This window comes from Chinchilla lanigera, unplaced genomic scaffold (genome assembly GCF_000276665.1).
Source record: "Chinchilla lanigera isolate Chin_1 unplaced genomic scaffold, ChiLan1.0 scaffold00032, whole genome shotgun sequence".
NCBI lineage: Eukaryota > Metazoa > Chordata > Mammalia > Rodentia > Chinchillidae > Chinchilla > Chinchilla lanigera.
Window position 1 is genome coordinate 1,466,706 of NW_004955433.1, and position 22,548 is coordinate 1,489,253.

Consider the following 22,548-nt stretch of genomic DNA (forward strand, 5'->3'; position numbering starts at 1 on the left):
GGGGGAGAAGCACCCGTCCCAGAAGTGGCAAGGGGACCAGGCTCCCAAGACTCCCTGCGGAGACTTCACCTCCTCTATGCCTCATTACCCTGCTGCAAGCTGCGGAATGCTGAGAGGCTGTAAGGAGAGCAGAGATAAAAATAGAACCCATGGGCACAGGAAGCAGCAGCGGGCCTGCCTCCCTCCGGGCCTCCCTTTCTGCCTCCCCAGTCCTCTCTGCTACCTGCTTCCCGCTGTGTGGAATCAAAATGCTTTAGCAGGCAGTTGACAGCGAGCACCATCCATCCCAAACTGCTAGAGCTTAGTTTTCCTGGGTTTGGTATTTATTAAAATCCTGAAATTCCACGCCTCATCCACATCTCGTGGCTTTCCTTCATGCACAAAGATCAGAAAGGGTGCAGCTTGTGCTATCAACCTGTCAGATGCAGATGCCCACATGCTGTTTTCTCCCGGGTGGGGGCGACTTGTGTTTCTGTATCACCAGGGGCCCTGGTAACTTCGGGTCAATCAGATTCGGTGGGGAGGTGAGTCAGAAATCATTTTGAAAGGTTATTGACAATTTTATCTGACACAATCGCTTCAGATTTCTGAGAAATGCATTTCTGGTTCATTGTCCTTGCTCTTGCGCTCCACCCTTGCTACTAGAAAAGAAGCAAGACCTTGTCTCTCCATCTATCTTCACGCCATCTGCTGCACACCCGGGATGAGTCATGTGAGAGGAAATCTTCACAACTGGGCACTGTTTAGCTTTCTAACCTTCCGCCCTGTGAGCTGCTGCTTGGGTAGCACCAGTGCCTGTTGCCCCGGTGGGCCCCACCAGTGGGATGAGCTGCTTGGGCTCACCCTAGGCCAGCAGGAGGCTGAGGGCAGTGGTGGCTTGTCTTCTGGCTGCCCTCCCAGGCCCTTACTTGTGCTGCACCCAAGCTCCCGGGCCACAGGCCTTTCCTGGGGTGCAGCATGTCCTTACCACTCTGGAGGAGAGGTGGAAAGGTAGGCAGTGGGGAACAGTCATCCCAACATCCAGCTGAACCTGCACTTTTTGCAAAGGCCGCCTTTTCTCCAGAACATCAACTCCACATGCCCTTTGCTGCTGGAGAGGGGAAGGAGCCCAGGCAGCAGCCCAGCACGGACCAGGCAGGAAGCCCTGGACTCTTCCCTCCGCTAACCCTGAGGGGAAGCAGAGCAGCCCCAGAGGGTGGGGGCCCGGATGGGGTCTGGGAGGCCTCCGGGAGCCGTCAGGTTCCACTTTTCCTGTGAGAGTCAGTGGTCAGGCACTGCCTGGGCCAAGGGTGCCATGGCTGTCTGTGAGCACCTTGGGATTTGCTTTCCAGCTTTAAGATTTTAATTATCAAGGCCTTGGCTTCTGTTTTCTGGTTTTCTCCTTCAGTGAAGAAAAAAGCCTTTAGGATCGTGTACACTCCAAGCCCACTGCTGCCCCCGTCCCCCACTCTGTTCTCCAGGGTCCACACTGCTTCTCTGCCCAGTCTGCCTCCTGCTTCACTGCTGCCTGTCCAACCACCCTACCCAGGGACTCCATCTTTCTTCTGGTTTTGCCCCTCTTGAACCCGAGTCCAACCTTGGCACCACTGCCCTGAGCTTCGGGCCGTCCTAGGCGGAGAAAACCTGGTACACCCCTGGGGAGCGCAGCGTGGGCGGAGCCCAGCCTCTGACACTTCTGTTTGCTGAGGTCCTCAGAACACTTTTTTTAAAAATTGAAGAATGCCCCAAAGCCACATAGGTTGTAGGGAATTTAAATGTTTACAGGAAACAAATTATTCTGTAATGCACACCAATGTGACTGGACCACCGGAAAAGCCACCTGAAGCCTAACTCTGAGCTCCCTGCACCTGGGCCCTGGTGAACCCCTCAGCGGCCCACTTGCTCTTGAACCTTGTGCCCACCGATCGCCCTTCTAACCTTGCCCTCAACCAGCGCCTAGCAAACTTGAGCAACAAGGCAGGGTACTGCCCGGCCCACCACAGCCCTCCCCCGGCACGCTCTGAGGTCCCTCTAGATCCTCCCTGCACCACCCCCATCCGGGCGCCCAGAGTTGGAGCCTGGGTGCCTCCTCAGGGTGGTGCTTATTCATGCTCTTTTGAAGCCCTCGCTGGTTTTTCAACACTGCACACATGGGTGTCTTACAGTGAATTGCTCTTAGCTCCCTGTTTTGAATGCGTAGGTATTTTAGAATCACCATCATTGAGAAAAAGCTCTGAACACTGATAAATGTCCGGACTGGGCAGTTAGGTGCTCAAGGAGCCACTGTGCTGGGCTCTCTACTTCTGTCTTTTGACTATTCTGTGATAAAATAAAATATGAATACTTAAACTGTTCTTGAGTTTATATTTACTCTAAATACTAGCATTAAAAATAAAATGTTCCGAGTTTCCCTTCATAAGTTGAACAACAGCACTCTACCCCTTTCTATTTCCTGCTTTTGTTTTCAATTTGTCTTGTGTTGGATGCATGTGTGTTTGAGGTTGGTTTGTTCAGTAGAATCTAAGGTAAGACCCAGTTTATCATTATTGCTTTTTGCATTGAAAATATTGTTGTAAATGCGTTGAGAAAAACACTTTTTAATGCCCCGCTTGAAGCCACGCCAAGTGAAATAGGAGAGAAACTCAGGCTTCTCCGTAAATCTGGACCGGTGCTCATTAACGGTGAGGGGTCGAGGACAGCTCGGAGGAGCGGCGTCCAGTCTGGGGCAGAGGCCACAACCGGCTTCTCCAGGAAGCTGGCTTGGAGCTGAGCCTGGAAGAATAAACCACATCCACCAGAAAGGGCAAGGGACACAAGAAGGAATGCAGGGCGCAGGCCGGGCATGGTTCAAATCTGCCGAGTACCTCTGAGCCTCTGTCGTGTGTGCGTTCAGGCAGGGCCCGTTGGGGACACTGGAGGCCCAACCCAAGATGAGGCCACACCGGAAGCCCTGGCAGAGGCCGCATTAAGCGTGTGAGCCGTGCGCTCGCTCCGAGTTCCCCACCCAAGCCTCACTCCAGCGTTGAAACTCGATCCACCGTGGGCGAGCTTTAGGGCGGTGAGTGGGATCAATGTTTCGCGACAGGCAGAAGTGTTTGCCTCCCCCCCCCCCACCACCGCTGAGGTCGCAACACGGTGCCGTCTATGCAGCAGAGAAAACCAAGCCGCACAGGAGTCTGCCCGCCCCGTGACCTTGGACTTCACAGCCGTCGGAAAGGGGAGTCGACGCATGTCAATTTTTATGATTTACCCGTCTATGGTATTTTTGTAATAGGAGCAAAACAGATAAAGATACCGTGGTAAGAAAGTGAAGCTTTCCCTTTGGTGCCAGAAAGCCCGGGGCGAGGCCCAGGGGCCTCCCTTTCCCATGCTCTGTAAGTGGTTTTTAGGCTCACAGTGTGGCGATCTCTGTCATGCTGGGCAGAGGGCTCTAGCATGGATGGTGGAGCCGCAGACCTGAGTTCGAGTCTCAGCCCACCCTGCGCTAGCTGTGTGGCTTTGGCAAGTTATGTGATGTGTCTGCGTCTCAGTGTCCTCACATCAAACCAGTGGCATTTGGAGAAAGTGATAGGAGACATCTATTTATAACACGTGAGGCTTGACATTACTGTGACTGGCCAGAAAACATAAAAGCTGAAACTAACCCTCAGTGCATAATTAAAGCAGACTCATAAGACATACAGGGATGCCAGGTATGGTTGTATAGGTCATGCACTGCTTACAATATCACAGGTACCATTCATGTTTTAGACATCATAGATTTCTGTATTTATTGCAATAATTTTTGGGGCAAATGACAGTCCTATGTCTTATTCTAGTAAAACAAATACACTTAAACAATCTTCAACAGAGGGAAATGCTAAACAGTAGCTTGCTGTATAATTTTTAATTATGAATCCCATTCTTTTATTAATAGCACAAAGGCATATAATATAGAGACTCTAAACTAGTAACCAGCTGGGTGTGGTGGCACACACCTGTGATCCCAGCACTTGGAAGGCTAAGGCAGGAGGATCTCCATGAGTTTGAGGCCAGCCTGGGCTACACAGTGAGTTCAAGGCCAGCCTGAACTGTCTAGTGAGACTCTGTCTCAAAAAAAAAAAAAAGCTAATAACCAATTTCCAAGCCTTATTTTATAATTCACTGGGCAAAAATCCCCAAGGCTTTGATTTTTTTCAATAAATATTTATTGCAGATCTTATTATGCAAAAAGCAGGGCTCTGCAATATCACCCTGAGATGCAGGAACAGACCTGCTGCCCAGAAAATGAGGGTACCGCCTCATGGTTGACCTAGAGAGGAGGAGGAAGGTTGCCAAAAGCCTCCCGCTTCATTTTGACTTCCATTTTCATCTGTTTTCTTGCTTAACTTCTATTCCCATCCTCATCCTCCTTCTGGTATCCATTAGCCTTCACTGCAACAACCGTTTACTCCAAACTTGGTGGCTTAGAACAAAATCATGTTTTGCTACCCACAAGTCCCTAGGTCTGATGGCTGCTCCTCCTGACCTCCCCAGGCCTGCCTGATGTCCTGGGTTTGCAGTCAGCAGCAGGTTAGCTAACGGCGGTTGGTCCAGGCTACCTCACTCCTTGCCTGGTGGCTGGAGCAGCCACCCGCTGGCACAATGGGTTACCAGGGTCATGTGTCTCTCATTATTTAGCAGGCTTGCTTGGGCTTATAAATAAGGTGGTGGCTGCAGTGTCCCCGAGAATAGCAAGAGCAGGCAAGCCTCAAGAGGGGGCACTTTTCATGTCTCCACTTGCTACCTGTTTCACCAATCAAAGGAAGTCACAAAGGCTCACTTGGTAGAGCACCTGCCTACCACACACAAGGCACTGGGTTAGATCTTGGCACTGAAAAAAAAGCGAGTCACCAGTCACAAGGTCTGGCCCAGATCCCACAGATGGAGAAATAGCATCCATCTCATGATAGAAGGAACTGCAAGAAAAGTGAAAGGGAATGTATGCAATATACAGTGGGTAGTGAGCAAATCAAGGTGTGTGGCATTTTCCATCAGCTCAAGCGGGCATCATTTCTTTGTTGTAAGAGCATTTGGAATTCTACTTTGTGCTATTTAAAAATATATATTACGGCCAGGCATGGTGATGCACACATGTAATCCCAGCACTCAGGAGGCTGAGGCATGACAATCGCCATAAGTTTAAGGCCAGTGTAGGGCACATAGTGAGCTGAGGCCAGCCTGGACTACACAGTGAGACCCTGTCTCAAAAAAAAAAAAAAAATCTATCTATCTATCTATCTATCTATACACTACAGCTCCCCTATTGTGGTACAGAACACCAGAACTTATTCACGAGTATAACCTTGTACCTGTCAACCTCTCATACACCCCACCCCTGCCTCTGTGCTATTCTATCCTGTGCTTTTATTTTTTGGTACCAGGAATCAAATTCAGGATCTTGCACTTGTGAAGCAGGTGCTTGTGCCACTGAACTATATCCCCAGCCCTCTATCCTGTGCTTCTAAGAGGTCAGATTTCTTAGGTTCCACAAATGAATGAGATCATGTAGCATTTGTCTTTCTATGTCTCACTTCTGTAACTGAATGCAGCACTCTAGATTCATCCCCGAGGCTGTGATCATGGGACTTCCCTGTTCTGTGGCTGTGTAGCATTTTGCTATGCATATCCTGAACGCTTTCTTCACCCACTCACCCAGGACACCGCTTTCCAGGCCAAGAGAACAGCAGATGCAGAGGCCTACATTTGGGGTTTGAGGAAGCCCCAGACTGATGTGGCTGCAGCCTAGGGGTGGGCAGTGAATGGGACACAAAGGCAAAGGCCTCCAGCAAAGTGCAGGCTGCAGCAGGGAGCCTGAGGCTTGCTCCTGTTACCAGGGCGCCTGATGCTTTCAGGCAGGGAAGTGACATAAGCTCGTCTATTTTCCAAAATAGTTTCCCCTGACCTCATGCACAGCCAAGGATGGTTCCAGAATGACCTAATTTTCTCTAAATGGAAAAGCAGCCGGGAATGACTTCCAGACTCTCCCTAGGTGATTCTCTCACTCCACCCCCAATTCAGTCCATCAAACTCATTTCCTGATTCCTTTCTCACACACACGGCCTCCTGCCCTGGGCAGGGCTCCTCTGGAGGCAGATTCTGCAGAACAGTGAAGTCTGCGTCCTCCGGTCGAGTCCAGGGCTCCGCTTCTCCTTGTAGCACCAAGAATCCACATGTTTGCTGGGTACACTGCCCTGCTGGCCTGAGCCATGCAGACCAGAGCTTTGTTTTTTAAGCATCGCCACTTAGAAGGATATTCTGAGTTTCGGCAACTGGCTCCTCACAGCTCGGAGCGCGTCTCTCCTCCCTGTGGGGCCCCAGTCTGCTGAGTTTTCTGGAGTTGTGCACAGGGCGCAGTCCCGGGTCACAGGTTGAGAAGAGGCCGGAGCGGCTGCAGCAGGAGGCGAGCAGATTTCCCAGGCCTGGGCCTCCTTCTTGGCCCGTCCCCAGGAGAGCAGTTCCAATTGCTTCCCTCTCTGGTTCTTCCTCCTCTTCCAGACCCCTTTCCTGTGGGGCCCGCTCTCCTGGCTTCTCCTGTCAGCCCCAGCCAGGGAAGATTTAGGGTGGAAACATCACTGTCAGAAAAGGAAAACCAAGGGGTGGGGATGTGACAAGCGGGGCAGGCATCTCTCCTCTGTGGGGACATCTGTCGTCTCTGACCCCTCGCCTCCCTCTGTGGCCCACTTCTCTCACACTGATGATGGCTGGGGCCTGTAGACCTCAGCCAGCCAGGGTTCTTTTATTTACTTTGTAGTTTCTAAAACAGATGCTTTCAAAGCCTGGGGGTAAAGAACCCCTTAGATGAGGGAGGGGTCAGATGAGGGGGGGGAGGGAAGAGGCCAGCGGGGTGAGTTAGGAATCTGAATGGCTGAGGGCAGCTCCTGGTCCACTTCCAGCCTAGTTTAAAGTTCTGTCTCTGCCTTCTACTCACTGTGTGGATTAGGTTGGCTATTTTAAGCTCTCCAAGGTTTGTTCTTTACCTTGTAAAAGAAGATCTATAAAATGGACATATTTGTCATCCCCAATTTTCTAAGCAGAGAATTGCGATTCTTACTGCAATTAAGGGCCTACTCGAGTAAGCACTTCATAAATGGTCACTTTACTGTTATTAATATTCGTGCAGGAATGCATGAGCAGGTGAAGGAAAGGAAGACAGAAGCCGAGTATGGTGGTGCATGCCTGTGATCCCCACACTCGGGAGGCTGAGGTAGTTTCACACTCAGCCTGGGCAACTTAACAATTTAGTAACAGTGTGGTGGCGCACTCCTGTAATCCCAGCACTCAGGAGGCCGAAGCAGGAGGATCGTTGGAGTTTGAGGCCAGCCTGGGCTACAAAGTGAGCTCAAGCCCAGCCTGAACTGCATAGTGAGACCTTGTCTCAAAAAGAAACCCCCCCAAAAAAAACAGTTTAGTGAGACTTTGTCTCAAAATAAAACAGGGCTGGGGTCTGGCTTAGTGTGAAGGCCCTGGGTTCATTCCCAGTACCGCAACAAACAAGCAATCAACTGTCTCTGAAAGACTGCATTTCTGAAGTGCACTGGGTAGATGCTGTCTGTCTTCACAGATCAGAGTCCATAGTTCCCAAGGGCTCTCCTCCTGCTCATCGGTCCAAGGCTTTGTGAGTGTGTAAAGTAGGAAGGATGAGAGTATGGGTTTATCCACACTGCACAGAAAGCCAGCCGGCAAGGTGATAATGAGATCCTGAATATAACAGCAACATAGTGCACAAAATGTGCACGGGTCCTTTCCTGGGCTTTTGTCATCACACAGGCTGATCAGCAATGGGAGGTCCCAAGACCAAGGTCCCAACACTGCCACGTCCCCGCCGCACCCAGAGAAGGAAGGAAAATGAGGCTGGCCATGCCCACAGCTAGGCAGAGGCGGGAAACCCTTGGGTCTGAGCTTAGTGACTTCAGTGGGGGGATCCTCGAGCCTCAGTGGACTGGGAGAGGCAGGGCACAGCCACAAAGACTGCTTCAGTATCCCCCAGAGTAATGTCCAAAGATTGCAGCTGCCAGGCTAAGAGATCTTAAATGGGAAGTAAACATATGTCATCTAAATGCAGAAAAAATAAACAACGGAAATCTTTCCCCAGTGACAAGCTTTTTGAAGTTAAGTCAAGCTTAAAAACAAGGAGGCTATTCCCACTAACACAAAACGGGCGCCTTGTGTCTTATAATCTCCCATAGCTGATAGGCTTATCCTTCCTTTCAAGCACTGGAAAGGATGGTTTGGCTCCCAACCGGGAAGACCACATAACTGGTTCTGGATCCCAATCAGTGATTTTGCAACTAAGAACCAAGGGAAGCAAACTGAATGTGGGCAATTTGCTGAAAATAAACATAAATCCCACTTGCACAGGAAGATGCCAGACTTAGGCAAGCTGCACATCTGGTCCTATATTCTTGTTGGAAGTCTTCTCAGAAAGACTCTGGTTTTTTTAAAAATCTCAATCTGTTTTCCTAGTGAATCCTTCTGAACTTTCTTTGAATAAAATTAAAACTGATATTTCCTCCAGGGTAGCTAGCTGCTGGCTTTCTTACAAGTCCCTTAAACTCAGCATGCCCCAAAATAGAAAAAAGAATGCATCTGTCCTAACCAATACGTGCGTTGTCCCGAAGTCCACATCGATCACATACAGCCAGCCCCTCCTCCCCCGAACCAGAGGCTTTTCTCTGGGGGCCTGTTTCCTCGCATCACTCTTCCCATAGGTCCCCAAGTTCTCTCAAGTCCACACCCTAGCCCTTCCTCAAGTCCCTGTACCTCTTCTGGTTCGCACCTGGTCCCAGACACCACCTTTGCTCACCTGGATTGCTCAGTATGAGCTGTAAGGGCCCCAGTCCCACCCTGAGCCCTGCCCAGCCATGCTCTGCCTGCCCAAGGTGGCTTTCTCAGCCCTCAGCACCAACGAGGTCTCCTGCCCCTAAGAGCTCACACAGCCCAGCCCTGCCAGGGTCCAGAGAAGGGATGCTCCCAGCCACCCCCCACCCCAAGGAACAGTGCCAAGGAGGTAGGAACAGTGGATGCCGGGACCGCTAGGCGACTAAGGAAAGTGCCGGTTTGTGTGCCTGTGCTCTGTAGCCTGTTAGTTCCTTGCCTCACTGCATCATCACTGTCCTTTTAAAAAAATTGTAGTAAAGCAGAATATTGGTCCTCTTAACCATTTTTTAATTGTACAGTTCAGTCAGGGGATGCCTATCGTCCTAGCTCCCCAGGAGGCTAAAGTGCAAGGATCGCTTCAATCCAGGAGTTTGGGGTATAGCGAGAACCTAGCTCAATAAAAATGAAAATGAACTGTACAGTTCAGTGGCACAGGCACATTCACACTGCTGTTCAAGCACCACCACCATCCATCTGCAGAACCTTTCCATGTCCCGGAAGTGAAACTCTGCACCCATTAGGCAGTAACTCAGCCCCTGCAGACACCGTTCTACTTCCTGCCTCTGTGCATCCGACCGCTTTAGGTGACTCATCTAGGTGGAATCATAAAGTATGTGTCCAGCTGGGTCTGGCTTATTTTACTAAGCATAATGTCTTCAATATTCATCTATGTTGCAGCTTCTATCAGAATGCATTCCTTTCTGCAGTTGAAACACACAAACACATTTTGTGTATCCATTTGTCCTTCCATGAATGTTTGAGTTGTTTGCACTTTTTGGCTATTCTGAATAACGTTGCTGCGTACATTGGTTACAAATACAGTGCCTGTCTCACAAGCTTAAATATCGCTTGGTTTCTCTCCAATGAGAAGCCCACAGTACACATAAAGAGCAAAATAAAAGATAGTAGGAACACGGAGATAGACCTTTTGTGAATGGGAAGGGGACCAAGAGAGAGGGACGGGGAAGATGTGGAGGGGAAAGGCATGGAAAAAGAATTAAGTGTCATGTACGTGTTCCAGGTCCCCACGATGAACGTCATCATCCTATATGGCAGACATATGATCATAAAAATTTTGAAAAATTAACAAAATAAATATCTGTCTGAGAGCTCTACTTTCAATTCTTGCAGTATAGAGTCAGTAGAATAGCTGCATCATTTGCTGTAATTGTCTTTTACTTCTTGTCTTCCCCACCAGACTATGAACGCTTGAGAGACAAAGATTAAGTTTTAACACAAATATTTGTTGACTAGCTGATCATTAATCCTAGTAAAAAGGATCGTGTAAGAGACTGGAAGAAAGAAGATAAAGGAAGGGAGAACAAGAGGGACTCTGAGCCCTGGGAAGGTTTCCATCCTGATAAATTTAGAAAGCATTGATTAGGACAAGAGGCAGATGGAGGCTCCGCAGAGAGGCTGTCTCACTTCTCCCTGGGGCGGGAGGCTCACAGGCTGTGGAGCCAGACACTGGGATTCCTGCCCTCACCTTCCCGCTTCCCCCAGGGAGCCCCGAGCACGGCAGTTAGCCTCTCCGTCAAATGGGCCACTGATGGTCCTGAGTTCATGGGGTAGTGTGAGGCTGAGATGAGTAAGCACACACTTAGAACAGTGCTCGGTACATAGTCACGCACTCAATAATGCAACATAGTATTAACAAATCAGAGTTGGACAAAAGTTACTTTAGAGTTACTTAAGTTTGGACTATCTCGAGAAAGTAGCAATGTGGTAGAGGAAGAGGGAACTACATTCTCACACAGCCTATTTGGTTGGAAATTTTGGGGGGATGTGTGTGTTTATCGATCAAACTCAGGGCCTAACACATACTAGGCAAGCACTCTGTCACTGAGCTACATTTCCTAGCATCACCTGACATTTCTTGAGCATGTACTTTGTTTGGGGTCTGATAATTATTATTGTTGTTATTATTTTTTACTATTACGGATTATTTCTATTTCAGAGGTTTGGAACATGAGGCACAGAGATGTTTGATGACTTTCCCCAAGCAATACATTTACTAGGGGCTACCTAGTTCAAAGGAAAACGGCCAGGGGCTGCAGTGCAGGAAGAAAACACCTCATTAGGACAAGAGGCTCTGTGGTGGGGCGGGACTCAGAAGCAGGGCACAAACTCTGAGAACCATTCATTCTCTAGGGAAGAAGAACTGCTGGTGGTACCAGGAGCCAAGTGCTTCCCAAGGACTCTGAAGTCTCTGACCCGTGCATGACCTCGCCCTCAGGGGCGGGTAGAGGGACCACGCACTCTGCATTTGTCGGGGAGGCACTGATAGTTGCCACCCTGTGGTCATTCTTCCCTTTCTCCTCAGTATCAAGCTGGATTTTCTCTTAGCTTGACCTCCCGGGGGCTGCACTCCCCAGCCTCCTCAGGGCCTAGTGCCTGTGTTCTGGTCAGTGAGGCACTGGTTAAAGTGTTCACCGGCAGCTTCTGGGGAAGCTTCGTAAAAGGCAAGGGGTGTGAGCTCTTAGCCTTTCTGGTTGCTTCTTTGTCTCCTCCCGATTCATGGCTGTGGTCCCAGCTGCTTGCGTAGAAAGCGGAAGACCACAGCTGGGATGAGGACCTAGGGGGTGACAGAGCCATCTTCCTGCCCCGAATCACCCACATCTGGAGCTCTTTATGTGGGAGAGAAGTGAACTTCATCTTGCTTAAGCCATCTTCCTTAGGTTTTCTCTCACATTTTCTGTGAGCTGAGTCAATGCAGAACCCGCTTCTGGCCTGTAACTTTTGAACTTCCTGCACTCTGACCCAGACAGTGCTCTGAGACTGTGCCTAAGCCTTGCTCCCTCCAGATGGACAGAGGTGCAGAGCCCTGCTTCTCAAAATTGCTTCATAGCTCTGCAAGTCCTTCTGCATTTCCTTTCAAGGGTTGGTAGCCATGGGGCCTACAAATTTATGACTGACCTGTCTACTGAGCAGAAAAATGAAATATTGTTTGCAGGGTACTGACTGCTAAGAAAAAAACCCCAAATAAATAAGCCCAACCATTGTGGTATTGCTTATCGAATAGTGATTCTGTAAGATGTTATTCATAAAATGGAAAAAAATGTTGATGAATATAATTCTTTTAGCTTTTTAAGCCTTATATCTAGTTTCTCTCTTGGAAAATAAATGTAATTTGTATGAATAACCAACCCTAATAACTATTTGCTTTTTCATTTATTCATTCAAAATGTAGTCATCTATTCTTTTTTCAGCAACACTTGTTAATAGAGCAAAGTAAAAAGTTAAACATCACTTGTTAAGTAGAATTGATTTTCCCACCATGCTAGGCACCAGAGGAATAAAAATGCAGAGATCACAGTTCCTGAAAGGCCAGGATATGTAAAGATTTGCTGAGAAGAGAAATATAATATCCAGGAAGGAGCAAGAGCTCATCAAATCCGGACTGTGACTTTCTTGCTACAGGCTGTTCAAATACAGGGCATGTATTTGCATATGCAAATCTGTAGGCTCCATTCGGATAACTGAAGAGCTGCCCTGGAAGAGAAGAAAAGGAGCAGCTCCCAAGCCAGGATTTTCCTAACTCATCTCTAAGTGCCTATCTGACTTGCTGAAAACCCCTAGTCATTTTAGCATTTTACCCCTCAACCTTCTCCCTTCCAAGAAGCCTGCTTCTGTTTCCCTGGTTTAAGACCTGTATCTTACAACATCCAGTTAGGTATGTGCATAAAACCAGAGGGAGCTGACAAAATGATTCCTGAAGGTTTAATGGTCTAAAATTCACAAGAAGAACGACCATTAATTTGAGCATGTTCCTATACCAGATACTTCACACATTCCTTATCCCATTTATTTCTTATAACACTTGCAAACCATGCGTACTCTTGTTCTATCCACTTTACAGATAAAGAAATGAGGTGGGGAGCTCAGTATGCAGAGTTCACAAAGGAGTGGCAGCTTTCAGGCTGTCAGACTTTATGTTGTCAGCCTCTCCCAGCATTGGTAACCCCCACATCACACCTACCTGGTTTCTTTGTTGTACAGCATTTATATATACAAGTTCCTTGGGAGGGGGATTCTATTTAAACCATCTTTGTAACATAACACTTTCTGCCCAGAATACGGGATGTGGCACACAGCAGGTGTGCAAATACTCAGTTAATTAACTGTACAATCGGCTACCGTATTATCATTAGCGATCGCCAGCATACTGCACACACGTCCAGTATGCAGCAGGGCATGAAGACTTTGCATCCTTCTCCTGCTTTGTCGTGTTATTCTTGGTGGAAACATCCCAGAAGGTAACACTAGCTTCTTCCTAGCCAGCGCTAAAACAACAACCACCACCACAGTAACAACAACAAGTGCTATCCTAGGAGCTTTAAAGAAAACAAACATAATTAAGACCCAGCTCCTACCCTCTGCAGCCAACACTGTAGAAGACAAGACAGAAACATAAACAAGTGACTTGGCCACAAAGCTAATTGTGATGAGAGGAAATGAAGACATAAATATAGTGTCTCACTGAATTTGATACTATCAACTGCAAGGCACGTCATTATTCAAAGTATTGCAAAGAAGAATTGCTGCTAATTAAACGACACATACCAATTAGTTTGAAGCTGCATCTTTATTTCAGTGACATTAATATGTTCTTAAAATGAAGTACTACTGATACATACTGCAAGGGTGACTCTTGAAAACATTAGGCTAGGTGTAAGAAGCAACCACTGTAGGTCATGTTTCTATGAAATGTCCCAACTAGGTAAGCTTATAGGATCAGAAAGTAGATCAGAGGTGACTTCAGGCTGTGGAAGATAGGACTGCTGGGCAATAGCTGAGAGGTACAAGACTTCCTTTTATGGTGATGAAACATTCTGGAATTGCTTGTGGGGCTGGTTGTAGAACTCTGTGACTATCCTAAAAGCCACTGAATTTTACACTTTAAATGGGTAAACTAAAAACTGTGCCTCTTAGAGTCAAGAAAACATAAGAATTGCACAGTGGCAGTGCAGGGGCTAGAAGAGAGATTAATAAAGTAGGCAGAGATGGATGGACAAAGCTTTTGGAGTGGACACGGACACTAAGACTGCGGTAGACATTGCCATACAGAGAGAGGCAAAGGGTGGGAAGGAAATCCTGGCAGAGGTAATGGCTTGAAATTTTCCCCAAGTGCCCATCTTTAAAACTCTGGCAACTCCATCCACAAAGGAAATGTATTATTAAGGCTTCCTCCAGCTACAGGGCACTGTGGCTGACCTGACAGGCAGTGAAATCCCTGGTGGAACTTGGGGCAGATGACAGAAAGGTTAGAGAAGCAAAGGGCCTTGCCACCGGAAGCTCGGAGTATAAACAGATGCTGGGAAGAACTGGGCTGGTTTCTGACAGCTAGCCAAGAAATTCCAAAGGTCAGGCACACAGCCAGGAAGCTGAAAGCAAGAAATCAGTCCTAAGGCAGGAGTCACACAGGAGGAATCAGATCGTACTTCCACGCTGAAGGGATTGAAAATTGAGAGCAAAATGCCATGGAGCAGAGGTGGGGGGTAGGCGGGTTGCAGAGTAAGGAGAGGAAAGCAGCTGACTTTCAGCCTGAGGGGCGCCAAAGGACAGGAGAAAGAGCTCCTGTGCTCCAAGCACTGTGATTTGTAAGCCAGGGCCTGAATTTGCCTGGCCTGGACCAAGCAGCCTGGACTGGGCCTGGATTCTGGGGAAGCCCAGGATGCAAGGGAGGAGCAGACCTGGACATGACAGGTGGACTTGCGGGTCCCTGAGGCCCAGCCCTGAGGTGTGGCTTCCTTTGGAGGAGACCGCCTTCACTGGGAGCAGTAGTGGGCAGGCCCAGGACGCAGCTCAGTGGGCACGGAAAACCCAGTCAGCTCTTGGAAGTGCAATTTACCTGGAGTGTGTGTCCACCCACCGCTGGCACTCACTGCCGTGGGAAATGAGTTTGCTAGAGATAGACTGCACGCAGGCTGGCTTTTTCTAAACAAAATCTGCAGCTCTCGTGGTCTGCACCTGGCTACCCGCAGAGGGCGGTTACAAGAAGCAGGGCTTGGCTGATTGTGTGGGACGGGTAGGACTCTTGTTCTCTTTCTGCAGGCCCAAGGAGGCCTGGGCCTTGCTGCTCAACCCAGAGGCCAGGGCACCTGCACTATGGCTCCAGGCCTGAGGCATAAAGGTAGGGCAAGGAGCCAAGTCTGAAGGGTTCTATGGTTTTTAGTAATGTGACTGGAAGTGGGCCTTTCCTGTCAAAATGCAAGGCAGGGTTGAATCTGGCTTGGCTCAGCCCAAGGTAGAAAGCATGCAGACTTGTTCCTCAGAGACTCTGGTTCTGTAAGATCTGGGATCAGGGTAGGAAGCTGCAGGTTGAAGAGCATCTGTACCACAGTTTTAGAAATGCTGAGAAGAGCTGGGCATGGTGGCCCAGCCTGTAACCCCAGCACTCAGGAGGCTCAGGGAAGAGGATTACCATGAGTTGGAGGCCAGCCATCCTGGGCTACATAGTGAGTTCAAGGCCACCCTGAACTATACAGCAAGGCCCTTCTCAAAAAAAAAAAAAAAAAAAGGAAAAGAAAAAAGAAAAAAGAAAAGAAAAAAAAGAATGAAATGCTGAGACAAACAAGCTCTGGTGAGGAAGCTGCTACACCTTTTGTCCAAGCCGACATGGCCCAGGCCTTTGCTGGCCCCTTTATACACACCCCGCCGACACCATCCTCTTTCACACCAGTGTACTTGCTCCTGTATTTCCCTCCCCCAGAGGGTCAATGCCTTCATCTCCACCTTGAAACCTTACCTAACCTTTAAGGGCCAAGCACCACCTTTCCCATGGTTGGGTAACAATAGTTCCTCTTCCTCCAAACTTCAAAGTCCTCTGTCCTAGACATAAGCTCCTCCTGTGTTTGCTATGCATTGTGGTCATTTGCACACATATCTCTTCTCACTGTTGGATTGAGTGCCTTGATGGAAGAGACCGTACATTGTATCATCCATACCACTTGGTCTGGGTTGGGCAGAGCGCAACAGGCACCCCTCCACTAGCATTGCAGGAGCACAGAGATAAAAGGAAGGAAATTGCTTGTCTACTAATTTCCAATGATTTTGTCTGAATGGGCTCCATCTACCTTCTTCCAGCAGTGAAATCATTTTTCCACACTCACTTTCAATCTGTGCACAAATACCAACTCTCATGTGTGGTCATGAAACCAAGATCTAGACAATCCATGTATTCATTCTGCCTGGATACCACACTGATTCAAGGATGAGCACATAATCCAAGCCACACCCATGAGATGTTATTGTAGACATTTTCATTGACTGCTGAGAAAAAGAGAAGCTGTCTCTCAGCGGGGCCTGAAAGTTGTCTGGCTCTGACAGGGGAGACTGCGTGGGAGGAGCCTGCTGGGAATGAACCCGTAGGGAGCAGGGCAGGTGCAAGGACTAGGGCCATGACACTGTTTAAACCGAACCCTTGGATCCAGTTGTTCTAGAAATGTTGCAAATTCTGAGTTGGATTTTCCATTGCTTCTAGTTAAATTCATGAACCCCCTCAATTTTCAACTAGCACACATGGTGAATCTGGTAAGCTATTTTCTTATCGACGAGTGATGAGAGAATTAGACTACACTCCAATCTTCAGTAAAGGAAAAGTGAGGGACAGAATATCATGGTGATTTAGGAAGTGAAAACATAGTCCTGAGTGAGGGCCATTGTAACATCAGAAGGAAGTGAGGCCCTGGAGCTTGGAGGTCAGCCAAGGCAGAACCTGGTGATGTCTGTTTAAACTCAGATAAGGAGAAGAAAATGCCATCACTTGTAGACACAAATATTTCTAGCACCTGTACCCATTGCAGATCAGCCAAACATAACCTCTTCCTAGCCATATTCCAGTGTTCAACAAGCTTAACTTCCACTTAAACTGGTGTTTAATGATAACAATGATAACTTCCACTTAAACTGGTGTCCAGGGAGAAAAGAAGTCATCTCACCAATGCCACAGCTGCATAAAAGTTTGTTCTTGTTACAAACAAGTTATTTGACTTCCTGATTTGGTACAGTGGGCTCTACAAGCTAGTTAATTTGAGATTTTTCATTTAAATGTGAGAACCAAACCAGGCCTTGGAAACTGATGGTCACATCCAGCTGATATTGAGTTCATAGTGTAGCTCTCATGCACAGGTGTTATCATGCCTATAATTTATTTTAAAAATGTCACCACTTATTATGTGTGTGTACGTTAATTTACCAGGGAATGCACAGCAGCAGGGCAGGCAGCAAGCATTCCATTGGATAGCCGATCCCGAGCTGCTGTGCGTTATCGATACCGCAGTGAGCAGCTTCGGATGTCAGACATGGGTTTCCTCGGGAAACTAACAATGTATTAACAGCTTGACTGACACCAGAAATGGGCTTTCCTTAGTGAATTTAAAAGTATTCAAGGTATGTGTAATGGCTAGAAACTGTGCAGTAGTATTCCTTGACCTTGAATGAACAGGGTATAAAAATCCAGAAAAGCCAGCTTACTGCAGACACTGGTGACTGTCTGGTGTTGGTTTTTTCCTTCCTGGATTGCTGGGAACTGATTTGGAAGGCAAACAATTCTGTGCTTTCTGAAGGGCACTGCATAGGAAACAGATGTTTGACTTCGGCCTGGATGTGTGTTCTTTTGCAGAGGGTAATTTCTTGCCTCTCCGCTCTGCCTGAGGCATTGCCACCCAGTTGCTGCTCCGTGAGGACTGAGTCTCAACAAAGCAGCAGAGGACCACACACCTTCTGAGCCAGGCATTGTGAGGAAACAAGCGCAGCGTCACCAGGCAGCAGGAGGAGCCGGCGCTGGCCTTGTTCTTGGCTGCCTGGTTTGCTGGCCGAGAGCTCTGAGTTCAGAGTGATGGCAAAGAGTGGGCTGGCACAGCCACTGCACAGCCATGACCAGAGGGATTGCGGGCGCGACTCATACTCTGGGGCAGAAAATAAATATGCGAACATATTTTGTGGTACTGGGGATTGAACCCAGAGCCTTATGATGGTGGGTACACTCTCCACCACTGAGCTACCCCAGCGTCCCTAGGAAGAGGAAGTGGGGTGGGCAAAAGCTTCCAGTGCTTCACACTAGGAGGAGAGACACGGTTCCTGGTTGATTGGAAACCATAGCTGATAGGCGGAATTTCCCGTCTGCCAGCTGACCCAAGAAGCCCTCCTGCTTCCAACCCCCACTTCTTGCACTTTGACTGCAGAACACACAAAGCTCACCCAACACACCACGAGGTCAACCTTTTAACGCTCTCAGAATTGTGTGGGAAGTGAGTAATGTCAGGGGCTGGCTGGGTCATGGCACAGGGGAAGAGTAACATCAGGGGCTTTTTCGTTTCTGAAGTTGATTTCCTCTGTTGAGTTTCAACCAACTATAAATAGACTTTTTTGTATCAGGAATCAAACGCAGGACCTTGCACTTGCTAGGCAGGTGCTGTGCCGCTGGACTATATCCCCAGCCCTGCCAATAGACTTTTGAACTGTATATACATACTTTCCAGTTCTATCCACTAATAGCCTATCTTAGCGACAAAGCAAAGTTTTGGCATTACTCAAAAACCTTCCACTCCTTTTCATTTCAGAATCAGTTATAAATCTCAATCCAGGAAATTCAGATGATAAGAGAAAGCACACAGATTCAAACCCTCACAGCCTAATTCCAGGGCCCTGGCTCTGGAATACTATAGTCCATTTCTCGCTATATTTTAATTACCCAGGTCTTTAAGACAATTCTCAACTTTTTAAATTTTATTTTATTTTTGGTTTTTCTCCGGTACCGGGAACCAAACTCACGACCTTGCACTTGCCAGGCGACAATTCTCAACTTTATTAAAATTGTCATAGATGTTTGCAGTTTGTGGTGAGATCCCCCCTCTCTTTCTAGCACTGGTCTCTCTTTTTCTTTTTCAGTCCAAATAAAGATCTGTCACAGTCATTGAACCTTCAAATTTTGCTTTGTTTTTTGCTACTTTTGCTAATTTTTTATTTCATTGATTTTTGCTCTTTTTTCCTTACTGTTTTGTCTATCTCTTTATAGGTTATTAAGTGAAGAGCATTAACATCTTTGTAATTGTGGATTTGTCTATTTCTCTGTACAGTCCCCTCATTTCTGAGAATTCTGAAGCTCTCCCATTAATTGTCTACACACTTAGGATTGCTGTGCACTCATTGTATATCCATGTACACAGCCTTTTACTAGGAAGTAACCCGTTAATGTCCCTCTGTGGTTGGTAATGGTTTTGTCCTGAAGTTCATGTTCAGAGAGCTGTCCAAAAGCTGCATGATAAATTTTATTCCATTCTTTTCTCTTTTTTTTCATTCTTTTCTCTTTAAGCTCTGTCTTTATACTTAAAGTGTATTTCTTTTTGACAACGTGTAGGAGTCTTCTCTTTTTCCAGTCTGATAATCTCTGCTTTTATTTGCTGCATTTAGTCCATTTATGTTTAATGCAGTTGTTTATATTGTTGAGTCCCTGCTCTAAGGCCTCTTTGTTTTTATTTTTCCCACTTCTATCTTTATTTTATTTTTATAATGTTTGCTGTAGGGTTTATAATATCCATCTTTATTTATCACCACCTGACTTGAAAAGTACTCCCATTATCTGATTTTTAGCAGTTTAACATTCAAAGTGGTACTTTTTTTCCTTTGGTACTGGGATCAAATGTGAGAGCACTCTACCACTGAGCCACATCTCTAGCACTTTTTACTTTATTATTATTTTTTAAATTTTTGAAACAGGTTCCCAATTGGTAAGGCAGGACTTGAACGTGCAATCCCCCTGCCTCAGCCTCCTTAAGTGTTGGTATTATAGGTGTGTAGCACCAAACCTGGTGGTATAGAACTCTTGCTTGCCCTGTTTGGGGTTTATTGTGTTTAATGCATTTCTTGGTATGCTTGCCCTGTTTGGGGTTTATTGTGTTTAATGCATTTCTTGGTAAATATATATATATATATATATCAATATCAGATCCAGAGTTTCAACCAGTATTTATTCAAATATCTTTCCTGTACTTCCTCCTCTGGGGACTCAAATGTCATGTATGTCACATTGTTCAATATCAGATATCGCCCACACCCACAGTGGCTCTCTTTGTTTTTTCTTTCTGAGCTGCCCTGGGGCTTTCAGTTTTGTTCCTACACCTTTGAGTCTACTGATCTTTAGGGTTCTGTAGTGTTCCTGCTAAGCCCATTCAATGAACAGTGCATTTCAGTTTTTTAAGTCCAGAAGTTACTTTTTTAAAATTCTAATTTCCATTTTTTCCTTTATATTTTTTGAGTTTTTCTTTAAATCCTAAAATATATTCACAGTCTTTTTCTTCTAATTTAATCATTTCTGGGTCCATTTCTATTGACTGATTTTCTTCCTTTGAAGCATTGTATTTCCATGTCTCCTTACATGTCTAGTAACGTCTGCATTTGCATGTTGAATGTCTGAGTTTTTGTTGTTTGACTTTTAAAAGTCTTGTGTTTTATGCTTTTAAATTAACTTAGTTGGAAGTTTGCTGAGGGTGTTTGAGGCTCATTTTTAAGCATTGGCTAGGAGGATCTTAAGTACTCTTGAAGCCAGGCATGGTTGTAATGCAGCCCTGTAATCCCAGCACTAGGGAGGCTGAGGCAGGAGAATCTCCATGAGTTTGAGGCCAGCCTGGGCTACATAGGGAGTTCAAGGCCACCCCAAACTATATAGTAAGCTCCTATCTCAACAAAACAAACAATTCCAAAAAGTAAAACAACAACAAAAATAAAGTGCCCTTTACTTTAGAACTGCTTTAGCCTTACTCCCAAGGTATCTCCTCTTCTGGAATCTATAGAAGGTCCACTGGTTGGAGCTAGACTGTCTCAGCCTTCTGTAAGCACCCATTATCACTCATGTGGTGTCCCCTGGTAGCTCCTCTGCCAAGGTCTTGTCCTATGGATTCTCACATTACGAGGTCCCCGTCTGGGGTTTGGCTGGAAGCCCATGCACACCTCTGGACATACTCAAGCAGTCCTTTTCCTCACGCCTTCTTCCCCGCTCATGACTTCCGCACAAGCCCCAGCTACCTCAGCCTCCCCACAAGCCCCAGCTGGCCTATGTCTCCCCTTTTAGGGAGCAGCCCTTCCTGTGCTATGGGTCAGAAGGCCATGGCGGTAGGAAAGCTCGCTGAATTTGGTCTCCTTTTCACAGAGATCAGACGTCTGCATGCACAAGGCCCAGTGTCTGGAGTGAGCGGCTCTGTGGACTCTCCAGTTTCTCAGGTGCTCCTGAGAAGGCTGGGCACCTCCAGTGATGCCGTCTGTCCTCACCACCACAGCCAGGCGAGGCTCTCTTTCAATAACTTCCACGGAGGCCGTACTCTTTGTAGACTCCACATGAAGAAGCTTTGCCTAAATTTGATCTTCACACAAACCCCAGCCAATAGGGTGAACTGTTTCTTACTGTAGTCACAAGAACTGAGAGTGGGGAGGGAAGACACTTGCCTCAAGCCACACCCGCTTGGTGAGGAGTCAGGACCCAGTGTCATCTAAGTCTTCCCCTTTATTTAAAAGCTTAACTTTGCGTTTATTATTGGATTGCTATTTTTGCTGGTTGTAAAAGTATGTATCTTACTAAACTTTGAAAATATGAAGAAGCATAATATATGTAAAATAAATGTTTATACAGGAATTACGTATCAAAAGACTGTATGGATGTATATATGTATGTGCATATATATATCTTGCAGTCCAATGGAATCTAGTGGACATCTATACATATTGCTTGGTAATCTGCCTTTTCCACTTAATAATGCCTCCTAAGTTTTCTATTAGATGGAAACATTCTTTGACAGCAAGAGGTTTTTAGTTTTTGTTTTGTTGTTTTGGTTTTCCAGTACTGGACACTGAATCCAGAGCTTTTACACTAAGCTACATCTGCACCTTCTTTTTTTGAGACAGTGTCTCACTACATTGCTAAACTGTCTAGGAAGGGTTCAAATTTTCAATTCTCCAGCCTCAGCTCCCCAGGGTGTTGGAAATAACAGATGTGCCCCACCACACATGACTTGGTTTTTAGTTTTTATAGTAGAAAATTTCACCCATACCCCAGAGTATAGACAATGTCATAAGAAACTCTTAGTTATTCATCACTTAACTTAAAAACTACTGTATTAACATTGTCAAATCTTTAAATCTGTTTTAATGGATACTTCACACTCTAATGCATAGATACAACATTGCTAACTAATTCTGTGTCAGGGAATGTTTGTATTGACTTTCATTCTTTAAAAACTGCAAAGAAGCCCAGGCATGGTGGTGCATACCTGTACTTCCAGCACTCAGAGGCTGAGGCAGGAGTATCTCTATGAGTTTGAGCTTCATGATGGGCTACATAGTGGGTTTAAGGCCAGCCTGGACTACATTGTGAGACTGTCTCAAACTACCTCCCCAAAACAAACTACAAAGAAGATCTTTATGAAGAATTTTTTGTGCAAATATAAGAGTATTGCCTCAGGATAAATTCCTGGAAAAAGAATTATTTCATGTAGGAGAATGAACATTTTAATGCTGTAGATACTTGTTCTCCTGTTCACTAGAAAGTTCATATAACTTTTCTGTATCTTCTCCCAACAGTCACGGGAGTGCTGTTTTACTGTGCTCTCCAACAAGGAGGTCTTATTCTTTAACCATGTACTTGCCTATTGATACTCCTCCTCTTCTATCACCCGCTCC